Here is a 23,936-nt window from a genome sequence, read left to right on the forward strand (position 1 = left end):
ATGAATGTAAAGAGCATAGGAAATGGAACAAATGTAACCCATTCCATTACCACCTTCAAACGGTCACCTCCTTGTCCTAGTCACATGCCCTACTTATGGTCCAAGCACAAAGGAAATCAAAAGGCTGACTGTGACACTGGGGAACAAAACCGCCCCCGCTTATGTGTGTGCATGTATGTGCTTGCACACACGTGTCTGTCCTCCTTTGACTGCTGATGCACTAGAGAATGCCTTACAGCTGATTCCCTGCCTTTGACCTGAATAAAGCAGGTGAGGCACTGGAGGAACAAAGAAACCTAAAAGCCAAGAAGTCACCTGGGAATATGTGCTCTCCTCACCACCCTTTATCGGATGAGGAAACCCTGACCTTCCCCTAAATAGAAGCAGTAAACAAAGAAGATGTCTGTATGCCTTTCTTCCTTCCAAGCCTCAAAGCTTCTCAGCTTCTTGGGGAAAATGCAGCTTCTGTCTCACGGTGTGTTCTCTCTCCCCTATCTAAAGAGGCTGCAACTTGATTAGGGCTCATCTACAAGCACAAAGGGAGGTCTCAGAAACACAAGGAAGCCAGAACTTGAGGTCAGTCAGGCCAGGCCAGATTCGGGGCTGCCATTCATTCCTCTTTGACCTGGCGGTGTTCTGCAGGAGGACCTGCCTCCCTCGGAAAGCTCTTTAAGTAATACTATGTGAAATTCATCATAAATCATCTCACCCCAGGATGACTACTTCAGATACGAGGGGGAGTAGCGAGGATCGATGGCTGAGTTTGCCAAATAAATACTAGAGAAAAGGAAAGCCAGATTGCCTGGAGCGCTGTGCCCACACCCTGCCCCAACCAAATGTCACTCACTCTGCTCAGCTGGCTAGTAAATCCTTCCATGGCAACCAAGCAACGGCACTATACGTTTTCTCCTCCTGGGGACTAGTCCAGGCAAGCCAGCCTGAATCTACTTTACATTTCAGGCATCCTGGCTGGCTATCCCTTCCAGATGATATTCCAGTTACAAAATGGCCCTGGCTGGTTAAGGAGGAATGCAATCATGTTCCTTGCCCTGGTTATGTGTCACTTGTCAAGTGATGTTGGGAGATTCCCAGGCGATTTCACATCTTCAGATCGGATTGATGGCCTCCCTATCAGATGCCATACAAAATTCTCCTGTGGGGCGCATCAGTTTCCTAAGTATCATACCTTGATCCTCAAGACAGATTACACTGAAATCATATTTCCAAAGAAAAGAATGAAGCCCCAAGTTGCAAATGGTCTAAAATTAAAGTAGGTGATGAGCACTGAAAAGTAATCATTTGAGGACAATGCTACGTGAGAAAAATATACTGGTGAAGTAGTCTCTAACCTCCATTGCCTTCCTAGGAGGTTTTAACTGATTGTATGTGACTTTGATGAATCACAACATAGGCTTGTTTTATTTATTTAAAAACATAATCTTGCCAGGCCAGTGTGGCTCAATGGTTGAGTGCCCACCTATGAACCAGTCAGGGCACATGCCCCGGTTGCGGGCTGGATGTGCCTATCTCTCTCTTCCTTCTTCTCTGAAATCAATAAAAATATATTTTAAAAATACTCTTTTGAAAAGTGACATGATTGAAATAACTAGAATCTAGGTTTAATTATTAAATATCTCTCATCCTCTAATTTTTTAAACTGTTTTTTTTCCTGTCTTTTTCATTTCCAAATGAGAGTTTATCTTTACAGCACAACCATTTCATTCTTTCACAACGCTATGGGAGACACTGTGGTTGCTTAAAAAGAGAAATGAAATAAGAGATGAATGAGGAGGCAGACCTCACTAGCTGTGTAGCCTGGAGGTGAACCGTAGGCATTTCTGAGCTTCGGTTCTCTCATTTGTAAAGTGGAAAGGTTGGTCTGTTTGATACTGACTATTCCCTCTAATTCTAAAATCTAAGAGGGGTTTCTATAAAATCTAAACCCATGACACAGACATTACCTGCATTTGTTGTTGGTGTTTTGCTCTGGATTTTTGGTGAGTGAATTGAAAGTCTTTGTTTTAGGAGGGCATTGTCTTCTCCTTCCATGCTTATTAAAGCTCCAGGTTCCCTATTTCTTACCTGTAGTCCTTTATCTTTACAACGAGAGGTACTTTGTTGTCCTCAGTGTCGATGTGTGTGCTCAGTGTCTATTTCTAAGAGATAAATACAAGGGAATAGGAAAGAGAATGATGGAGTGAGTCTCACGGAAAGTTTGCAAAGTACAAACAGGAGCAAGGGGAAGAAGGGAGGAGAAAGGTATTTGTTAGGACACTACATATAAAATGTCCAAAGTAAGGGAATTATATCATTAAGAACTACAACTGATTAAAGGAAAGGATTAGTGTTTGTATACATGAAGTTCTAAACCATATTTGAGAAGCAGACTTTTAACCGCTGTTAAACACTAACAGCCGTGGGCAAACTATGGCCCGCGGGCCAGATCCGCCCGTTTGAAATGAATAAAACTAAAAAAAAAAAAAAGACCGTACCCTTTTATGTAATGATGTTTACTTTGAATTTATATTAGTTCACACAAACATTCCATCCATGCTTTTGTTCCGGCCCTCCGGTTCAGTTTAAGAACCCATTGTGGCCCTGGAGTCAAAAAGTTTGCCCACCCCTGCCTAGTACATCAGTTTTAGTTTAAAAATAACATTCTCTGGACATATAATTAGTAATAAAATGTTAGAAATAATTTTCCAATTCAGAAGCATGAGCCAGAAACATCTTTTCTCCTCCCTGTAATGGCATCTATAGATAATCCTGAAATCTCCCTAACGGAGCTGCCCAGCGGGCCGGGCTGCCCCTGCCCTCTGCGGTCCCCTCCGCACCGCACTCTCTTGGGTAACCCAAGTCTATTTCAAAGGCTTTCGCACTGTGGGACCAGAGATAAGCCTTGTCTCAGGCTTGTTCAGGCAGAGTACTGACCACAGCAAGGTGCCATTTCCCATCCCAGAAGTGGTATCAACCGAAAAGGGAACTTTCTCTGATCTTATCCAGGGACTTCATGCCATTTTAAGTGACTCCACTTCAGCATCCTATTTCCCAATTCCGCAGCCATCTTGGTCGGTTGTTTATTTGAACACTTGAGGCGACTCATTTGACATTATTTCCCCTCTAGAAAAATTAGCCCGGGATTCAGAGCACTCATTTTGTGGAGCACAAACAACAACAAAAACAAAAACAGGGGATTGCATGGTGTGTAAAGACAAACTGGTAACCAGATGTCATCTCTGTTAGCAGCTTGTGACCAGCAGCCTTTCTGTGAATCAAGCGATATCTTCTAATAAGACTTTAGACTCATGGTTTTGTCCTGAATTGGGTTTTAGGGCCAAGATGCCTTTGGCTGATCAAGCAGATGTGATTTTGTTACCAAAGATTAAGAAGACTATGGACAAAAAGTAAACCAAACACTACAAAAACTGTAACATTACTATGAGTACAGAAATAACTAAAAGAGTACAAAAGAACATAGAAAAGTAGTTCTCCCAAAGCTAGTATTTTCACTACCCCACTTGCCAATATAAAGTATCATCTTCCAACACATCTGGGAAGCAGATAAATTCTTTAGAAAGATGGGAGACAGAATTACTGTGAGTTGCAGTGGTGATTAGAGAACTGTAGCCGAATAGGAGAAGATTGGTATTTGTATTTGCCAATTCAATTATGGATCTATGCACCTGATCGTATATCTACATAGACTTTATTTATGAACCACATGAAATATGTTTAAGTGAGAGCTTGATATTTATATCAATGCATGTGAGTTGTGGTGAGAAGCTTAACATATGTGTTGTAGTCTCTACCTTTGAGGTAATCTGAGAAAAGAAAAGTCAATTAATTATACATTATCGTGTTCACATGATTGTACATAACAAATCTCTAACCTCATTTCAAGCAGGGAAAAGAGTGCATTGGTCAAGTTGGAAACAGGTGTGCACTGATATCTCTTAAAATGGCCTAAGGGCTCCATTTGCCTTTATAAAAAATGAGAACGGTTTTATGACTTAAAGTGGATTTTGAGCTGAGTATTGGGAAAAAGTTTAGAAATGAGTGCAGATGAAAGTATGGCTAAAGGCCAGGTCATGGAGAAGAAGCAGGTAGGAAAAATAGAGCAATAGCCAGGTATAACAATGGGAATGTTGATAGATGATCTCAAAACCCAATTCAGGCACTTAAGGGATTTTCAGCAAAGAATTATGTGATCCCAGCAATGGAAACTAATTTGCAGCATTTAGATGAACATATCTGTAGCAAAAGGGGTCTTAAATATGAATGGTGAACCAAGAAACATCAAAGATAATCAAAACTGAGATGAGAAATGTAACTAAAACAATGTAGAATAGCAAAGTATTATCAATGTGATAAACTCTGACATTATTACAAACTAGATGCCCGATGCACAAAATTTGTGCAAGGGGCTTGGCCCTCCCAGCCCTGGCTTCATCCAGAAGGTCATCCAGAAGAACATCCGGAAGGATGTCCAGTCTAATTAGCATATTACTCTTTTATTATTATAGATTGGAATTCACTAGGACCTGATATCTTTAAATTTTCTGGGGTCAAAGGCTGGCTCTGTCTACAGTTAACACAATAAAATAATCTCTTCTTTTTCCTCTTCCTCCCTACATATTTGCTAATGGATTTCCTTCTAATTTTAAATAAGTAATGTATAACATAAACTTTTGAATTATATGATATACAATCCTATATTTTGGGATTCAAAAAGTACTTCTTATAATGCCTTAAGTTTATTATTAAAAATGTTGACAGGGCTGAGTAAGGAGAGTGCCAAATAATGTTTAATAATTACTAGGCATCTTAGAAGTTGAGTACTATGCAAGGGGCTTTCTATGCTTTTCTAAATATTGAATTATTGTTCTCTACAGATATTCCAGTGCATCTCTTTCTGTTTTAAATAAAAACTTTACTGCACATTGCATATATATTGTTCATCAACAATTTTTTTTTTTGAAAGAAGGAATGATTTGAGGCAAAAATTAGTGTGAAATGGTAGCCACATGCAAATGGAGATCTTAAGATAACATAAGAAATTTAGGGATTTGTTGGTCAAGTTTAACATTAAAGTATATAGGTAGCTATCTAGATAATTTTATTTTGAAAAAAAGAAAGAAAGAAAGAAAGAAAGAAAGAAAGAAAGAAAGAAAGAAAGAAAGAGAAAGAAAGGAAGAAAGAAAAGGATCCCACAAAGGATCCTTTTAATTTTAGAATTAAAAGTTCTATAGACATGCATGGCTGGATTTTAGTAACATTAGGGCAGAAAAGCTAGTATTTGGAATCATTTGATGTACTTTCTTAGGCATTACTGCAATAATTGTAATCTACTTCTGTTTCCACGGGTGATGAGTAAATTTTTGTACGATTAGGAATCTTGAGCAATATTAGCATAGATGCAAGATAATCTTAAGCAAGACTCATATTTCTGTATATGACTGGAAAAGCTGGGCCTATATCTTTAGATATCTTGATTGGAAGATTCATTAGTTATAAAAGAATTATATTTTGAGTCCACAAACACATATTGAGTACACAGGTGTGTAGGTCATGGTGCACATTCCCAAAGAAGCATCAAGTTGAAAGCCCTGAAGATGCATTTTCTGAAAAATAACTTACATTTATTTTTAGAGAGAGAAGAAAGGAGAGGGGGAGAGGGACAACAACAACTCTGTGTGGGAGAGAAACGTTGATAGGCTGCCTCCTGCACATCCCCTACAGAGGATGGGGCATGTGCTCTGACCAGGAATCAAACCAGCAACCTTTTGGTGCATAGGACAACTCCCAACCAACTGAGACACACCGGCCAGTGCTGAAAATGCATTTTCTACAATGCTCCACATTAAGACAGAAAATACTAGCTACTCCAGAAGAAATATGCTAATGTGTCAATTACTCTACATTCTCTGGCACTTTTTTGAGGTGTCTCTTGATGTAGTGCATGGGATTAGAAAAGATAATTCCAAGTCACATTAAGCAAGTAATAAATGTTTGCTGTCTTTCAATTTAAATAATAGAGCTGCCCAATATTATGTTTTAATCTGTCTTAAGTAATAGAGCAAACTAAATTGGAATTTCTAAAATTGCCAAGTGTCATTATAAATAAAAGGAAAAGAAAAATCATCTATTCTAGGTATATGATATTGTGGTATTGTATTACTATCTGTAGAGCAGGTTTTATATGCTGCTCATTTAACAGAATATATAATATGGTAATAGGTGTGTAAGCAGGCAATCTCCCTAAGGGAAGACTGCAGAGGGATATGTGTTCACCAAAGTACTCTACATGGTGCATCAGAATCAATGGAACAAAAATACAAGGAGACCTTGTAATTATTTCTGGTAACATCAAATGATATATTGTGTTGAGAATTACAGGCATATTGATAACAATCAATATAATGCAGTTAAAAATAAAAACTTAAAAACCAATGTAAATTCAGTCAAACCCTGAACTCAGGCTACTCAAAACTATAAATGGCATCTGAAACAGGAATGGCCATCCAGAAAACTTCTGCATATCTGATCCAGCATTACCAATGCTTAGCAGTCAGATGAAAAGTCCTTTCTTCAAGTTTTTTTTTTACTCTAATGCATTCCAGTACCATTTCAATGATACCTCCCATAGTGCTTTCAAGTTTAATAGAGCTTAAACAGACCACATTTAAGGACAGAGCTCATGATTTGGAAATGCGGAGAAGCAGAAGTTCACAAAATGTGGAGAGAATGGAATATCACTTGGCATTTGTGTAAAGGCGTTGTCCCTCCGTGTACTTGCAAACCATTACCTTGTTTTATTTTGACAACATTCCTATGATATGGGTAAATGAGGCCTTGAGAATTAGTCAAATTTTACTGTAGAAAATGAGCTTGCTACCTGCTTAAGGAGAGAAATATGGAATTTGCATTCAGAAAACAATTCTGCCACCAGGATGTTCTTTCAATAAAACTCGCTGCTTGCCTTTGAAAATTAGAGGCAGGACGGAATTCAACAGAAAATTGGAAAGTACCATGAAAAGAAGAAATTATTTTAAAAAGAGAGACAGACAGGTGGTTTGCCAGGTAAAGATTATGCCGTTTTATAATACTTCAGGTTGATTTGGTTGGCATTCGTAATCCATCCCCTTACACTTTGGAGAAATAACATTTTTCCCTACAGTATTTTTTTACACATGTTACATGCTTTGAAAAGTATTCTTTACTACATACCTCAAAAGGAAGTTTAAAATATCTGAATTTCAATGAATCATGATATAAATTCCTCCTGACCACGATCCTCACTCTTTTTCCCTAAAATCACCATTGTTATCATTTCCAGCCTGGAGGTATATAACATTTGACAAAATGAAGTGACTATATTTATAATGTCGATGTCCTTCTTAGAAATAGTGTATATATGCCATGCCTTCTATGTGGCTGTGTCCTGTGAATTTACATCATCTTCTTAAAAAGTAATGGTCTCCAGGCCAGTTACAACAGATACTATTGTGAAAGAGTTCTTTTCTAGGAATTTTTGCTAAAGGTCATTTTAGTTTTTATTTCTCTAGAGAAATAAAATATTTGGTTCGTTACAAAATTTTTCAATCTAAAAAACTGGTGAGGCTGTGGTGTATATAGCAATTTTTGAGAGATGTGTTATGGTTTGGTATGGGCATATAAATTTCTCTAGTGAGAATTGTACTAAAATTTCAACATGCAACACTTTTAATTTCTGTGTCTAAAATGTCAATTTATTGTTTGAAGCTCCAAAAAGGATGGCTACGTACATTGTTAAGATAAATAATAAATAAATAAATAAAGCTCCTTCACTGGTTACTGATGTTTTCTCAATGATTCAAGTAATCAGGCAAGTTAAAACTAAGTGAAGCATAAAGACTGTGAACTTTTAGTCAAGGTTCTAAACCGTTCAAAATTGCTTCACGCAGCAAGATTTTAAGTACTATCAGGGTTAGGAGTGATGCCACCTTCCATTTCTGTCACCCCTCCAACATCACCTATTACCATTCTGGACAAATACTGGAAGCTCTACAGATGCCTGATTGTTTCAAACAAATGTTTAAATCACCTACCTCCTCTTTGCCCTCTTAATGATTTATTTTTGCCAAACCACAGTGATGGGAAGTTATTGCAATGTTTGTCGATGAACACATTTAGAAATTAAACATTGAGTTTAATAGGGGAGGAGGATGCCAGCACTGGCTGATAGGAATAAGCGATTAATTCTGAAATAATGAAAGGGTGCAACGCTAGCTGCAATCGTCAGTTTTATGCCTGCAAGGAAATGATGAGTGGGGAATTTGTGACACCTGACTAAAAATCAATGCTCCTGGAAGGTGATATAATAGCTTTAAGTTGGGGGGAAAAATAAGTACAGGGGAAATCAAAGCTGACACAGTGAAACTGCACAGAGAAAAGTAGGTAGAATAATGACAATGTCAAGCAGCTAATGGAGCTAACGAGGCATAATGTGATGGCACTAAAGACCTCACGTCTTCTAGAACAACTAGTTAATTTAGCTGGCTGATTTGCCTACTCACCTTTTCTGCTTAATCTCTTCGCGATATCCGGTCAGTCCCCTAATATTAAACTTTGTATCATTTCTCAGAAAATTCTCAAAATAATCTTTAATATAAGAAGGAAAAACTTGAAAAGAGGAAATGGATGTTAAAATCAAGGCCTTTAACTTACTTATTAAAGTGATGATTATTTAACGCCACAACAAATTCCAAAGTTGTTTCTCTGTAAGTGAAAATATGAAGGAAAGAGATATGAAAATAAACGGCCAGCTCTATATTTTTCTGGTTCCGAGAGGGAAAAACATTAAAATGTAATAATTTGCACTTTGTGGAGAGAAGCAAGCTTAACAGTTGATGTAAAAAGTCTGCACTTGTGCTATATTTTCTTGATGTTAAATTTGCTCCTGCATTTCTGTTGTGGTTGTAAGGAGACATTCTTCTGTCTTGGTATTAGGAGATGGATGTAAAGGTAGCTAAAACAAAACAAAAACAGGAATTGAAAGGGATGCTGAAGATGATTGGACCCTGCCGAGCAAACGCCTTAAAATTGCAGTGGACTTATTGCTTTCAAGGTCGCAGTCAGCATCCTTCTACATGCTAGGCATCTCTTTTGGTGAATTCCAGGGTCTCAAACAACGAGATGTTTTATCTTGGTTAAGCTGATAATCTGTCCTACTTAAGCAAGTAATGCAAATTTCCTTGCAAAGCTGTGTGCTCATTAGCGCATAATTAGGGTAATAAACCTGGAATCGCCAAACAGATCAGTGAAAACATCACAGAGCTGTATGTGAGAGTAAGTTTACCCTACCCTGCAGGAACCTTTAGAGAGTGTGCAGAAACCTATTCAAATCTGAATGCAACCCTGCAGGTAATTATCATAAATGTCATAAATTTAACCCCTAGGAAGAAGAGGACGAAACACAAGCTGGGGCATGAAGACACTTTGGGAGGGGGTATGGATGACAGAAGGTGAATGGCTTAAGCGGGGAAAAAGCCATGTATCTACCATATTCAGCAAAACAACACGTACGATGCAGTGTGCAGATGAGGTTTACACTGAAATAGAAGGTATTTCCTACCCCCCGTTTATTTTTGTGTCCAAATGCCAAAAACTCTGCTGTAGTGTTTTCATTTTTACTTATGAACTTTATTCTGTCCATAGAAGAAAATCACAACTGTACTTCAATAGCATATTGTGAATGGCCCACTGGTAAGACGAAAAGCTGGTAAAATGTGTTTAATCCAATAAAGGCTATTTTATGTCTGTTCTCGAAAAACAAACAAACAAAAACAGTCCACATACAAACTGAAACTTCTAAATGTATTTCTGAATATAACGAATACCTGTGATTCTATAACATGTTTATGAATTACCTTTAAGTGGGTCTTTCACACAATTTTCATGCCTGGACATTTTTGCAAGTAGGCACTTCCTATGCTGCTGGGGGAAACCAGTGGCCTGGAGGTACTGAGCAATTAGTGAGAATTCACACAGTGAGTCAAGATCCCATGTCAAGAAGACAGCCCAGTAGAAGGCACACAGTCTACACTCCACCCTCAGTATACAGAATTCCGGGGTGGATAGATAACTTGAACTACTCCAGAGACAAGAAAGAACTTCAAAGGCAAGAGATCAAGTGATTCTGCTTTCTATTTCCTTTAGGATAAAAGGGTTAATTCCAAGCAGCTTATATGTATATGTATAGTACTCCTTTCATTCTGTTTTGCTTGCAAATTGTCAGCAGCAATTTGCAATTTGTTTACAAATATGTCCCCTCCTCCCTCAAAGCTGATACCAGTCTCAATCACGCCTGTACATGCTAAGTATTTTCTGTTTATTCCTGAGCTCCACCCAACGTGTTCATTTTCCTCATTACTCAAGGTTTAGAAAAAGTTGACTCACGTCAGTACCGCACCTCCTACATTGACCACAATAACTTCAAGACAATAGGATAGAAGTCTGTTCTCTATAGAAGAACCGGGAATTGCTCTTCGCCTTCCTGAGTTTGTCCTAATCTGTGTCACACTTAATAAGTTAACAACTGAATTTCTTTGTGGTTTATGTTACCACTGAGAATATGCTTCATTTTGCTTGGACAGTGGTATATGGAGACCCTAATTTTCTCCAGTCTTAGCAGAGGAGACAAAATACTCTTCAGTGATCTATTTACTCCAAACTAATTGTCATCACTGAAGTAGAAATTCATATTCAATTATCTGTTTGGGTCTCTTTAGGGAATAAAATGCAAACTTTTAACTAAAGTTTAACTATTCAATATTTAGAAAATTAGAACCAGGTGTCCTCTATTTGAAAATACACCAAAAAGCTAAATAAAGCAAATATTACATCTCTATCTTTTTTTGTGGTTGCTATTTTTTGTTTTAAATATATTTTTATTGATTTCAGAGAGGAAGGGAGAGGGAGAGAGAGAGACAGAAACATCAATACTGAGAGAGAATTATTGATTGGTTGCCTCCTGCATGTCCCCTATTGAGGATTGAACCTTCAGTCCACAGTCTGACACTGTCCACTGAGCCAAGCAGGCTAGGGCCCTCTCTTTATCTTTTATCCTTATAAGGTAAGCTTGTGAAGAAAAGACCCCAGTGGAACCTTCTTGTATGCTAATAAGTGAACAGGAAGAGACTCATCAGGTAACGTTAGCCAGAAGGCCAAATAAGCAGGTGGGCTCAAATGTATTTTTATTTGGGATTTAACTCTTAAGTTCTTTAGTTGTCTACCTGCGATTAAAATATTTAGAATGATATATGTAGTCATTGTTAATGAACCATGTTGGAACTTGAATTCTCCTCCAGCTGCTACCTCTTTAAAAATCAAGTTAAATATGTCTTTGCTCCCTTCCCCTTTCTTTAATTATCAAAGACATACAGAACCATTATCCCATCTCTATATGTCATATTTAGCAGTAATTTACATTTTTGTCAATATATTCCACTTTGACTTTTGGTGAAGTCAGAAACTGCTATAAAAGGTAGTATGCTCATCCACAGCATAGACATTTTCCCAGACAAACTCTATTTAATTTAAGAACCATCAGTTTTTCAAACCAGCAGCAATACCCTGACATTTAAAAAACAAACAAATGAAACAAAAAACAGTGGCAAGAACACCCCCCCCCCCCCCCCCCCCCCGCCCCGGCCGCTGTAGCCAAGATCCAGTGGTAAAGGGCTTAAGTCCAGAATGATCTTTAACTGGGGAGGACAAATACGTGTTTCCTTGAGCTAATATAATGGAAATGGAAGAGAGGAACTACCTTTAAATACTGAAGGTTAATTCATACACATAACAGAAACAAAAGTATAAAGGTGATGGAAATGAATTAAACCTTGTGTAGGTTGCTAGGGGGAAAAAAATGAAAAGGAAAACAGGAAGAAAGAAAGACAAGGGCTAACATAGAAGATATCAAGATATTGTGAAGCTTCTAACTTCAGGACTCATCTCCATGCCATTTAACCACACTGTAGGGGAGAGCATGCAGCTTCCAAGTTCATCCTTCTGCCCCTCAGGCGCACATCCCTGAATTCCAAGGCCACAGTCCTCACCATCCTCCCGTCTTTCCTATGTGTTGTCAGCACCTTTGCTTAAACAAAATGAGGGGCTAAATCCTGAAACAGACCCTCCTATCCCCAAATACCCACCTCCATCTCAAATGTTCTTTTCTATAGACTGTTTTCCTAGGATTTATTGTGTATCATAAAGAGGAGAACATAATGTGTGTGGTTTTTTTTCTTCTAAATTTAGATGCTTCATATTTATTGTGGGAACTTGGACATGAAGTGAAGAATAATCTCTAGGCTTGTTACAGATTCAATCCATGGCTCTGTTGGCTGCCTCTTTGTTGTTATTTAAGATGGAAAATACTAAATGCATGGGATCTTTTTAGTTTGGTAAACCGAAGAATTGAGTACACTACATCTGTTTTTAGATCTCAACCCCAATTCTGTCCTCTTTTCTCCTCTTGGGATCTCAGCTAGAAAACTCTCTGCCCCCTCCTCTCTCCTTTACACTTGCCTGGGAGTGTCTAGCAGTGTGCTGCTTTCCTCAGGGGCATTTGCATGTTAACCCCTGCATCCAGTTCTGCATTGTAAAGCCTTTTCCCTAAGACATTTCAGTTATTGCATCATGTTAACTTAAGAGACTGGCTCTGACAGTAAACTTCCTTCATTGAGTCTAAGATAGAGGAAGTGGTGGTGGAGGGTGATTTTTGCCCTCATCCCCACCTTCTCTTTTGCATTGGAGGCAACGCAAGAGGCTGCTCCCAGGGCCCGTGCTGCACACCCAGCTGCAGGACGTATAGATAACAACGGAACTTGGGGCTGGTTTGAAAGTCTTCTGGTCAAAACTGAGACATGGAACTCGTGATGAACAAGCAGGATTGTATTCTGCTTCTAAAGCAGGCCTCACCCTTCTCCTTTTCCCAAAATTTTTATTGAATTTATTGAGGTGACATTGGTTACTAAAATTATATGTTTCAAGCGTACAATTCTATAATACATCATGTTCATGTTCACCACCCAAAGTTTACTCTCCTTCTGTCATCATTTATCATCCTTTTGCCCTCTTCTAACTACCCCCGCCCCAGGCCTTGCCTCTCTTTTCTCCCTGTCTGGTACCCATGGTCATTCAGATTCTGAAGCAGCTGGGAAAGATGTGGAATATGTGTATGTCCTACCAGGCTGGTGATGCAGAGGTCATGAGCTAGTGTAAGGAACAGAAATTGCCTTTTCCTTTAGACCAATTCAGGAAAAACTCTACAGGCCACTTCAACAATTCAATATGAGAATCGCTTCATTTGGTCTTTTGTGAGAGTAGGTGTAGTCACTCAACTTAGATGACTTATTTAATGTCAGTAACAAGAATGGGAGCCACTTTCAGTTACCAGCATGTCAGTGTTTGTCATTATATGGGGCAGTTTTCTAATTGCCTACAGAAAATAGGTCCTCGATCACATGGAAAAGTCAGGAAGTTTGCAAACCTGAGTCAGGAGTTGCTCATTATTGCCCCGCAATCTGATCCTCTTGAAGGAAGTCATTCAAAAACCCAGAACAATCAATGTCAGTATTTCTATGAAGGGAGAACTCGTTCCTTTGGAAGTGAGGACAGAGTGCTTCAAGCTTGAGTCATGTGAGAAAAGTAGAAATTGAGGATGTGAACCTAACATTTAGTTTCTGACATGAGGGTAGATGTCAAGATTATCTCATTCAACCTCCCAGATTTTACAGACAAGGAACCAGATCGGTTACATAACTTCTCGAGGCATTTCTTGGCAAGTGCCTGGGAGTCAGACAACCTCAGTGTGATGACGGGCTCCAGCATTTTTCACTGGTCGGGCAGTAAGCATGTTTACCCCTCTTTGCCATATTTTTCTGCCTACAGAGTTGGGATGATTTGTTGCAAGGAATACACGAATCTACTCATATATACAAACCACTGAAATCAGTACTTGCTGCTAATCTGCACTTAAAAAAAAATGATAAACTCTTTGTGCAACTCTCCTTTTTGAGAGGCATTTTAGTTTTTCCTCGTGTCTTTTAGAATCATCTAAAGAATATAGAGATGTCTTCCATGGGTACAACATTCCTGAAAGAAAGAACACTGCTATAAATTTTAGAATTAAAATGTAAAACAAATAATATTAGTTCTTGTTTGAAATTTCAGTGGGTCTTTAGCATGAACTTAGACTTGAAAATGCAGTAACTCAGCATATTGGACAAGCATTTCAGATCTGGCTAAGCCTGGAGGAATGGGAAAAAAGGAAATGAGTTAGCCTCCCCATTCAGAGATAACACCTCCCCACCCTGCTCTTAACTCAGACAGCTCTGCACTTTGAGAAGAAGAGGACAAGGGATAAAAGGAAAGATAAAAAAAATACGACTTTTTTTTTTTTTTTTTTTTTTTTTTTAATCCCTGCCTTTCTTAGAATTCGTCTTTCCATGAATGTCTTCCTTTCTCTTTCTAGGTCCCTGACAATCATTCAGTGCCAAGCGCTTCAGAAAAATTTCCCAAGGTCCCACCCTACAGTCGCCTCTTAGTCTCATAAAGTTCTGGCATTTGTTGTCATTCCATTTGTTTGAACATTAATCCCAAGCTACATTCTGAGAACTCCTCTGCCGCTTTAATATTTTGCAATTACGTTTCCCATGTTAATATTTTGTTTCCCAAGTACATTGTAAGTAGAGTTAAGTTTTTTCTCTTTTAATTAGTTGACCAAAGAAAGAAGAGGAAAGGTAAGGCTGAAAAAGAAAGTAAACAAGGTCACTCAGAAGAATTTGCCAGAACAACTCAAATACCAGCTTTGCTCCACAAGCCCCACCCCAAAACTAAGCAGGATGGAATGGCCTAAGCACAGTCATAACAAAGCTCAGTAAATATTAAGCTTGTCTTGGAATATTGCAATAGATTCCTAACTAATCTTTTTACCTCCAGTCTCTCCTGTCCAATACATTCCCCACACGAAGGTTCAAATGATCTTAACCTATGTTAGGCACTCAATAACCAGTTGTTTTGCTGAATTGATTAAGCGTATATTTTATGCAAAGAAAGACAGATACCTTGGTGATTCAAATGGTTATATCAATCATATGCTGTAATAAGAAGGTGAAACTTTGACAATTTAAAGAGTAAGAAACTCAATTTGGAAAACAAGGTTTGAGTATGAAGTATGTAGTTTGCTCTAAATTCATCAGTATGACTGCAGAGTAGAGCATGTTTTTTATTCATAGCCAAATAATAATTATTTATCTATCTACACTATCCTATATACAACATACAATTAATTGTGTTACTGGAATTATACTGATGTTAGGAACTGTAATTCAGGAAATATTAGACATTACATAGATGCATTCCATCAATCAACAAGTAGATACTCAGTACCTACTACATTCCACACACCAAGACTGGAAAAAATGCAACAGGAGCTAAACAAATACTGGGGTGTTGTGAGAGCCTTGCTTTTTGTTAACTATGAAAAACTAAATGCTTACAGGTAAAAACCATACCTGTGGCATTAGTCAGGGTCCAAGCACAAAACGGATGGCATATTTGAGCTAGGAAGGTTTGAGAAGAGTATCATGTCCCTCTTATGAGCTGGAAGAAAGGAGACACAGGGCCAGTGCGGTGCACTAGTCCCAGAGCCCATAACCTGAGGGGCAATGGGCAGAGGGGGAGTTCTGGAACCTGGAGACAAACAGGGTGTTCAAGAAGAGGCAGCAGGGCAGAGCTGAAACCTGGGAAACCCCGTGGGGCTGGGACCTGAGTCATCCATATCCCCTCCCTCTCAGCATCCCTGCACCCTCCTGTTGAGAAGTCAGAGAAGGCGGCTCACTGATGGGGCCCACACACCTCAGCCTCCCAGGCCACAGCCAGTGCGGAGAATGGAGCAGAGACCCCGAGGGGACGTTATTCAGCTCTCCTTTAATACCTTATCATAAAACGGACAAAGGGTGAAGAGGAACGAACTACCCTAGTCCTTGTGGCTCAGTTGCTTGGGCATCACTCCAGGCACCGAAAGGTTGCCGGTTTGATTCCCTGTCAGGGCACATGTCCTGGTTGCTGGCTCAGTTCCTGGTGGGGGGCGTGCAGGAGGCAGCCGATCGATGTGCTCTCACATCAATGTTTCTCTCTCCCCCTCTCCCTCACTTAATAAAAATCAATACAAATATTTAAAAAAAGAGTACAAACTGGTAGTTACAGAGTAGTCAGGGGATTGTAAAGTATAGCATTGGGAATATTGTCAATAATATTGTATTAACTCCATATGGTGCCAGGTGGATACTGGAAATATCAGGGGAGGGGGAACGCTTTATAAAGTATACAATTGTCTAACCACTAGGCACCCTGAAGCCAATACAAAATAATATCAAGTGAAAACTTTAATTGAAAAATAAAATTTACATTAGAAATACTTTTTACCATAAGTATCTATGCAGCCAGTATGGGTTGGTGGGCAGCACAAACTCTTGAATGAGCAATTTAGAATAAGCACTTTTTAAAAACAGCACAATAATATTCTACTAAGATTCCTAAGGCAAGGTGCCAAAGAAGCTGTCAGCGTCCATGCTATTTATGGAAAATGGAAAATTAAGGAAGCACAAGGAAAAAGATCAATTCCAACTTGGTTTGGGTAAAACTTCTACTTTCAGCCATATATATGAATTGCTTACCATTTATGCCTAATTGTGTCATTAAGTGGTGAGGTCCTGGTGTGGAGGGTAGGGCAGGCTAGGAGTGCTCAATGGGGGGAAAGGGGACATGTGTAATACTTTCAACAATAAAGGTTTTAAAAAAGAAAACATGTGTCAAATTAACTTTAAATACCAACTTTGTAATGTTCATTTTATACAATTAGCTCAGTACAAGTTTAGGCAGTTTTTATAGGTTTTGACTCACGTAGGATATTTTCCTCTCTTTTCCCTCAACGACAGTATTTGCTTCAATGATATTCTGCCCAATCACATAGTCTCTAGAGTCCTAGGAAAGGAATACAACATGTTTTTGGTGGCAGATCCTCTAGCAGTAATAGGACTTAATTTAGTCGTGCCTAGAGCTAACCCAAAGCCCAGGATTGGGTTATCAACTAATTCTAGCCATGATAGAGTGCAAGGAAAGGTTCATGCCAGACCCTTTATAGCTCTGAAGTCATAGGACTCAGTATGCAGCTAACTGCCACCAGGAGGATCAGATGGGCAAGGGGTGTGCTATCTTTAGCAGATGTATCCTGATCACCAAGACCACATTCCCTTTCGCACTTGAACTAATGCTTGATAGTAGCTTCAAACTGGAACTAATTCTTGATGATAGCATAAAACTGATCCACGCTCAAACACCAGTGATTAAGGTTATCGTGATGTGTTCGCGGTGCATATTTGCATTTCCAGTAATGACTCAGAGGCCTTATTACCGAGTCTGTGCTCTCACTCTAAGGATTTATCACACATTTTATTCTTTTACCTTGATGAATTGCAAAGAGATATAGTCCACAAATTCTAGATCCTTTAACTTGCCAGGCAGCAAATGCCTAAAATGTACATCAAGTTGTTCTAAAAAGGCACAGTTCAATTATATCAAAATGCCATAATTCAGCAGTGGGCCTAATGCTATAATTAAAGTATTTCAAGGTACTATGTGGTATGCATTTAAAGGATTAATTTGCTTTAAAGAGAGGTTCCCTTTGATCCCAGAGAACAGTTGAGTTCCGATCCTTCACTCTGGTTCAGGCTCTTACACTCACAAATTTAAAAGTGTGAGCATATGCTGGGACATGAGCCATATTTCAGACCCTCACAAAATATCAAGAACTTGAGGAGTCCACTCCTCCTTAGGGATTCAACTGCTGGGATCACAGAACTCCTCACAGTTACTATCCCCTCCTCCAGAGCTTCAGTTGTAATAAGAAGGGAGAATGGTTGTAGTAAGTCTTCATATGCATCAAGAGAGAAAGCAACATGGTGACATGGAGAAAGGCCAACTGTTTGCATTGACACTTCATCCTTGTGTGCCGATGTGTTGCCTGACCTTTAGACAGTTTGCCACTGTTGTTTGGAGAGTCCTGCTAAATTAATCACGTAAAGGTCAACAGGCATTAATTGACCCTCAATGGAAGACAAATGACAGAAGACAAATGACAGCTTGGGGTATTATTTTATGGGTTCAGAACACTTACTATGTAATAGTATAAGAAATATAACTACCCTATATGGCTTGCCTGGTTTCTATTGAATATTTAAATCCAACTGGTTATTTCATTCTTTGAACAACCACGGAAGGTAAACAGTATAGCCACTATGTAGATGTAGATGAGGCAACGAGAATAATGGAAACAAAAATATGTACCCATGTGATAGCATATCTAGGAGGAAGAGGCTGATTGGAGACCAAGTCTGTCTAGTTCTAAAGTTCATATCCCTTCCACTCTCTGTAGGCCGCAGCAATGCCTTTCAGACATCCAGTAATGGCTGTGTTTTTCCTCCATGGAGATTTCCCCATCACCTTGTACATATACACCCACAGTTTATCCCAGACTGTTTTCCTGCCCTCTGTTCCTTCTAAAACATCTGACTCAGAGTAATCTTCCTGAAGTAGCAAGGCACTGAGGTTAATGAAGTAGAAGCATTATGATGTCACATGGGACAGTGACCTAAGGGCTATGGTCAGTAGATTACAGCCTGAATAGGTCACATTTTGGGGGGTCAGAGGTGATGATTAATATAATGTCTTCTTTTATTGAGATCAATTTGAAGAAATGTCAGAAAGTTCAGTCATTCATGTTTTCTAAGAAATCTGCCAGCAAAAAAAATATTTTCTCTCTCCAAGCTTAAAATAATGCACGTAGGTGCTCTGTAACCCCTCATTGTGGAGGGCTGTCAGGAGTTAACAATTACAGATTTCTTTCCAAGGCTCACTCTGGCACCTGTGCCTTAGATCCAGTCACTTCCAAATTCCTCTAGGAACTTGTTTCCACATGTTTTACCTTCATCTCTAGAATCTTCAGTTTTCTTCTTCATTCCCCTTTTATTTTTTTTCTGCCTTCAAACTTCACCCAAAAAAACTGAGTTTGTACTGCTGTCCCTTCCAGCTACTGTCTCGTTTCTCTCATTCTCATGTGCTGGCTTTTAAAACAAGTAGTTTCAATGCGCTACTGTCCTCCTTGCTTCATGCAACCTCCCTTTGGGCTCTGACATTCTGGCTTCCACACCACTACCATGTGAGGCTCAGTGATGTCCTTGTTGCCAAGTTCATTGGACAGTCTTCATCCCTGCTATAGCTGTGTCATGTTGTTCTAACTGCTCACTCCTCTTTCAAACACCGGCTTTATTCTTGGTTTCCTCTTGTCTCTTCCTACAGCTTTCAGTAGCTATCTGTCCTATTTCCCTTGTGTTGTTTTTTGTTTTTACATTTATTTTCTTCTATTTTAGAGCTTCTGTATAGTGGTGACTTAATGAGTTCATTAATCTTTTTGGCAGCTTTATTAAGATATAATTGATGTGCAATAAATGGAACACATGTAAAGTGTTCAACTTGATGTTTTGATATATGTAAACTAGAGGCCCAATGCACGAAATTTGTGCAAGAGTAGGCCTTCCTTCCCCCCAGCTGCCAGCACCAGCTTCCCTACAGCACCCAGGACCCAGGCTTCGCTCACATCCCCAGCTTCACCCGGAAGGTCGTCTGGAAGGATGTCTGGTCTAATAAGCATATTACACTTTTATTATTATATCATCACAACAGAGTGAACATTTCCATCATCCCCAAAAGACCTCTCATGACCCTTGTGATCACTCTCTTCTCTCTCTCCTCTAATCGCCACCCACTTCATCCCTAAGCAATAATTAAGAGTGAAGTGCATACATCACATGGTAGTATATTTACCTTTTAGAAAACTAGTAAACTGTCCTCCAAAGTGCAGTACATTTTACATTCCCACCAGCAGTGCATGAGTTTCAGCTCCTCCACACCCTTCCTAACACTTGCTATGGTCAGCATTTTAATTGTAACTATTCTAATGTATGTGAATTAGTATCTCATTGTAGTTTTAATTTGCATCTTTCTAATGAATAATGATGTTGAAAATCTTTTCATGCTTTTGCTATCTATATATCTTCTTTGGTGATGTGTCAATTTTACCTTTACCAGATTTTTAAAATTGTTTTTGTTTTCTTATGTTGAGTTTGAGAATCCTTTATTTATTCTGGATAAACGTCCTTTATCAGATATATGATTTTCCAATACTATTCTTCCAGTTTGTGACTTTATTCTTTAGAATTTCTTCCAAAAATTTTTTAATTTTGATGAACTCCAATTTATCAATGTTTTTTTTTTTTTTTTTTTTTTTTTTCCTGCTGGGTCATGCTTTGGTGTTGTAGCTAAGAAATCTTTGCTTAACCCAAAATAAAAATATTTTGTTTCTCTTTGGAAATTTTAATTTTAAATGTTACACCTAGGTCTGTGGTCCAATTTTTAGTTAAATTTTTTACTTAATATGTGAGGTATGAGTCAATGGTCATTTTGTGGCATATGGAATTTCAACTGTTCCAGCATCATTTGTCAAAAAGACTATCCTTTCATCATTGAAATGCCCTAGTAATTAAGTAAAAATCAGTTGCTTGTATGTGTATGGATTTCTTTCCATTTAATTGCATTTGGCTTTCTTTCTATTTAATTGCGTTGCCTTATTTGTCTATTCTTACAGCAATATCACAGCATCTTCACTAATGTAGCTTTATAATAAATCTGGAAATCAGGTACAGTTAGCTTCCAACTTTGTTCTTCTTCTCCTTCCTTTTAAAATTCCCCAACTGTGGCTATTCCTGTTGGTACTATTGTTGGCTTGAACTTTTATCTCTAAATGTGACTAGCATTAATGAATTCTGGAAACTTTCTCACAATTTCCATAAACACTTTTTTTTTTTTTTTTTTTTTTTTTTGCTAAAGCCTCTAAAAAAAAGCAGAACTACTACTAGGCTTAGCTTCTCCTTTGAGTTCTAGGCCTGTAGCTCTTCCAGTTTACAGACAACTATAGTAGAAATCTGGTTTCTTCACGCTCGGAACTTCTCATCTGACAGTCCTCATGAATTATCCCTCCCAGTGTCATATGTTAGCCCCTCCATGATTCTTCTCCTGTCACTCAAATATGAAACTTCATCTTTGACTTAGCTCTGTCCTACTTTCCTAATCTAATAAATCACCATACACTGGCCTTTTTTTTTCATTCAAAATATATTTCATGAATCATATCAAGTATCTTCTCAGACCACAATGGTATAAAACTGGAAATCAATTATAAGAAAGAAAAACTAAAAAATGCACAAACACATGGAGGCTACGTAAGATGTAACGAAATAATACATGGGTTAACAATGAGAGCGAGGAAAAAATTGAAAGATACCTTGATACAAAAGAGGATGAAAACACAGCAACATAAAATCTATGGGACACAGCAAAAGCAGTTCTAAGAGGGAAATTCATAGTCTACAACAAGAAACAAGAAAAATGTCTAAGAATCTAATTTACACTTAAAATAACTATGAAAAAGAGCAACAAACAAAGCACAGAGTAAGTAGAACAACAAACAAAGCTCAGAGTAAGTATATACAATAGAATCATATTTGGCCATAAAAATAATGAAATCTTACCATTTGCAACAGCATAGATGGACCTAGAGGTTATTATGCTAAGTGAAATAAGTCAGAGAAAGAAAAATACAATAAGATTTCACTTACAGCTGGGCTGGTGCTGCTTAGTGGTTGAGCATCGACCTGTGAACCAGGAGGTTATGGTTTGATTCCCAGTCAGGGCACATGCCCGGGTTGTGTGCTTGATCTCCAGTGTAGGGCATGCAGAAGGCAGTTGATCAATGTTCTATCTCTCCCTCCATCTCCCTTCCTCTCTGAAATCAATAAAAAAATTCACTTATATGTATAATCTATAGGGCAAAATAAATGAACAAACAAAATAGAAATGAACTCATAGATACAGAGACCGGGCTGATGGTAGTCACAGGGGATGGGATTGGGGGACTGGATGAAAAAGGTGAAGGGATTAAGGGGTTCAAATTGGTAGTTACAAAACAGTCATGGTGATGTCAATAATATGGTAATAACTATGCATGGTGACAAGTGGGTACTTGAAATATTGAGGGGACCACATTGCAAAGAATATGATTATTTAACCACTATGCTGAATACCTGAAACTAATATAAAATAATATTGAATGTAAACTATATAAAAATTATATATATATGGTTCATGCATGGTTTCTCTTCTCCATTCTCACAGTTAATGCATAGTCCCATTGCCTGAATGACTGACTGAAAGCCCAGCTGACATCCCACTTCCAGACTCGTCCTGCCCCAAGCCATTTTCTCAGACTTATCTTTCTAAAGCAAATTTGTTCTTGAGTCAAACACCTACCCAGAAGTTTCCTTTTCTAGCTTTCTTTCCACTTAACTTTCTACTTTTAACTTATTCCTGTCTAACTGGTTTTCTTTTCTTTTTCTTTTTATTTTTTGGTACTCTCATTTACAAATAAAATTGGCTAGTTTTTTAGAAAGTATTTTCTAAGTAGAAGGGGATTTTAAGTTACATTCATTTAAAGATTTTGTAGAAATGCTTTGAAAAACAGAAACTATCACAGAATTTGATTCCTGGTGCTACTGCTCTATTTATAAACTGTCTTTCATTAGACTAAAAGACACCTGACCATTTGATCATGGATAATTTTATTTTTTAAACATGCCCCTTGCCCTATAGTCATATGAGAACCTACTATTGGTTAAACAATAACAAAAAAAGGTCTAATAAAAAGCATCTCATGTCTCTAAGACAAGAAGCAGACAAGTGGTGACTAGTGTTCTGTAGCAATGAGGACAGATTCCTGTGACTGGAAGCAACTAAAGGAGACTTTTCGAAGTGAAAGGTTACTAACGATCCCCTTTCTTCATTTAAAAGTTCAACAAATGTAGTTAAGCTCAACTTAGTAAATGCCCAATTACTCTTTAGATTTCCCAGCCCTAATGGAAAGTCATGGAAGAGTAACATTTATCATAGTTGAAACGAAGCTTAAAAGTTTACTTTCTTCTGATATTTTGTTGAAGTGCTGAGAAATAAAATGTTTTCATAAGTATGATTCTCCTTTAAGAAAAGTAATATTTGATTATCAATTATTTTGAGAATAAAAGAAACATTAGAAACTTGTTTGTGGATACAGAGGCACATGAATGAAAAATGTACCCTTTCCTTGTTTCAATAACGTAGCATCCTGACCATGAAATCATTAATGTTATCAAAATGCCATCTTGCTTAGGGAAGAATATCACAGTTGGTTATTCTGGCAAAAAATTATCAAGTCTCTAAAGGCAGGTATTTATCTTTTTCCTGTTAGCACCTAACAAAATACTTTATACATGGTAAGCATACAATATGTATTTTAACATTTGAATTCAATGATACTTCCCTCCCAATATTAATAATATTGACACAGCTAAAAAAAAACCAAACAAACCTGGCTTTAAAGGCTCAATTAAATTCCTAATATGCTTGAAGAACATGAAAAATGAAAAGAGGCAGTATGTTTCCAGATCTGACCTTTTCTAAACTAAGACCTAAATCAGAGCAGCTCACCTTTGAGATAATTTTCTGATGTGTAATGTAGATATTTTATAAAGATTAAAAAGTGAAAATTAAGAAAAAGGAACCATCAGCATAGTCGAAGTAGTAGAATGACTTTCTTCCAAGATTTGCGAGTTCTTTTGGAGAGACTCCCAAGTTTTCAAGGACAGGCAGGTTCAGGTACTTGAGTCCGTGTGGGGTAAAGGTGTCATCGCCAGAACACGGTGCTTACAACACTGCGGCCCTGTATAACCTCCCACAGTGCAACTCCACAA

General features: G+C 38.2%; 1 long non-coding RNA gene across 1 annotated transcript in view; it reads right to left on the reverse strand.

Annotated features, from left to right (window-relative positions):
• The window catches only part of LOC118662156, an 88,271-nt gene extending 78,567 nt beyond the window's left edge, over positions 1-9,704 (reverse strand). The window contains exons 1-2 of the long non-coding RNA XR_004969604.1: positions 8,707-9,704; positions 1,962-2,156 (exon numbers count right to left, since the gene is read on the reverse strand). This is a non-coding gene — a long non-coding RNA (uncharacterized LOC118662156). The remainder of the gene's footprint in view (positions 1-1,961; positions 2,157-8,706) is intronic.
• Positions 9,705-23,936: the final 14,232 nt, after the last annotated feature.

The sequence above is a fragment of the Myotis myotis genome, unplaced genomic scaffold, assembly GCF_014108235.1.
Source record: "Myotis myotis isolate mMyoMyo1 unplaced genomic scaffold, mMyoMyo1.p scaffold_m19_p_8, whole genome shotgun sequence".
NCBI classification, from domain to species: Eukaryota; Metazoa; Chordata; class Mammalia; order Chiroptera; family Vespertilionidae; genus Myotis; species Myotis myotis.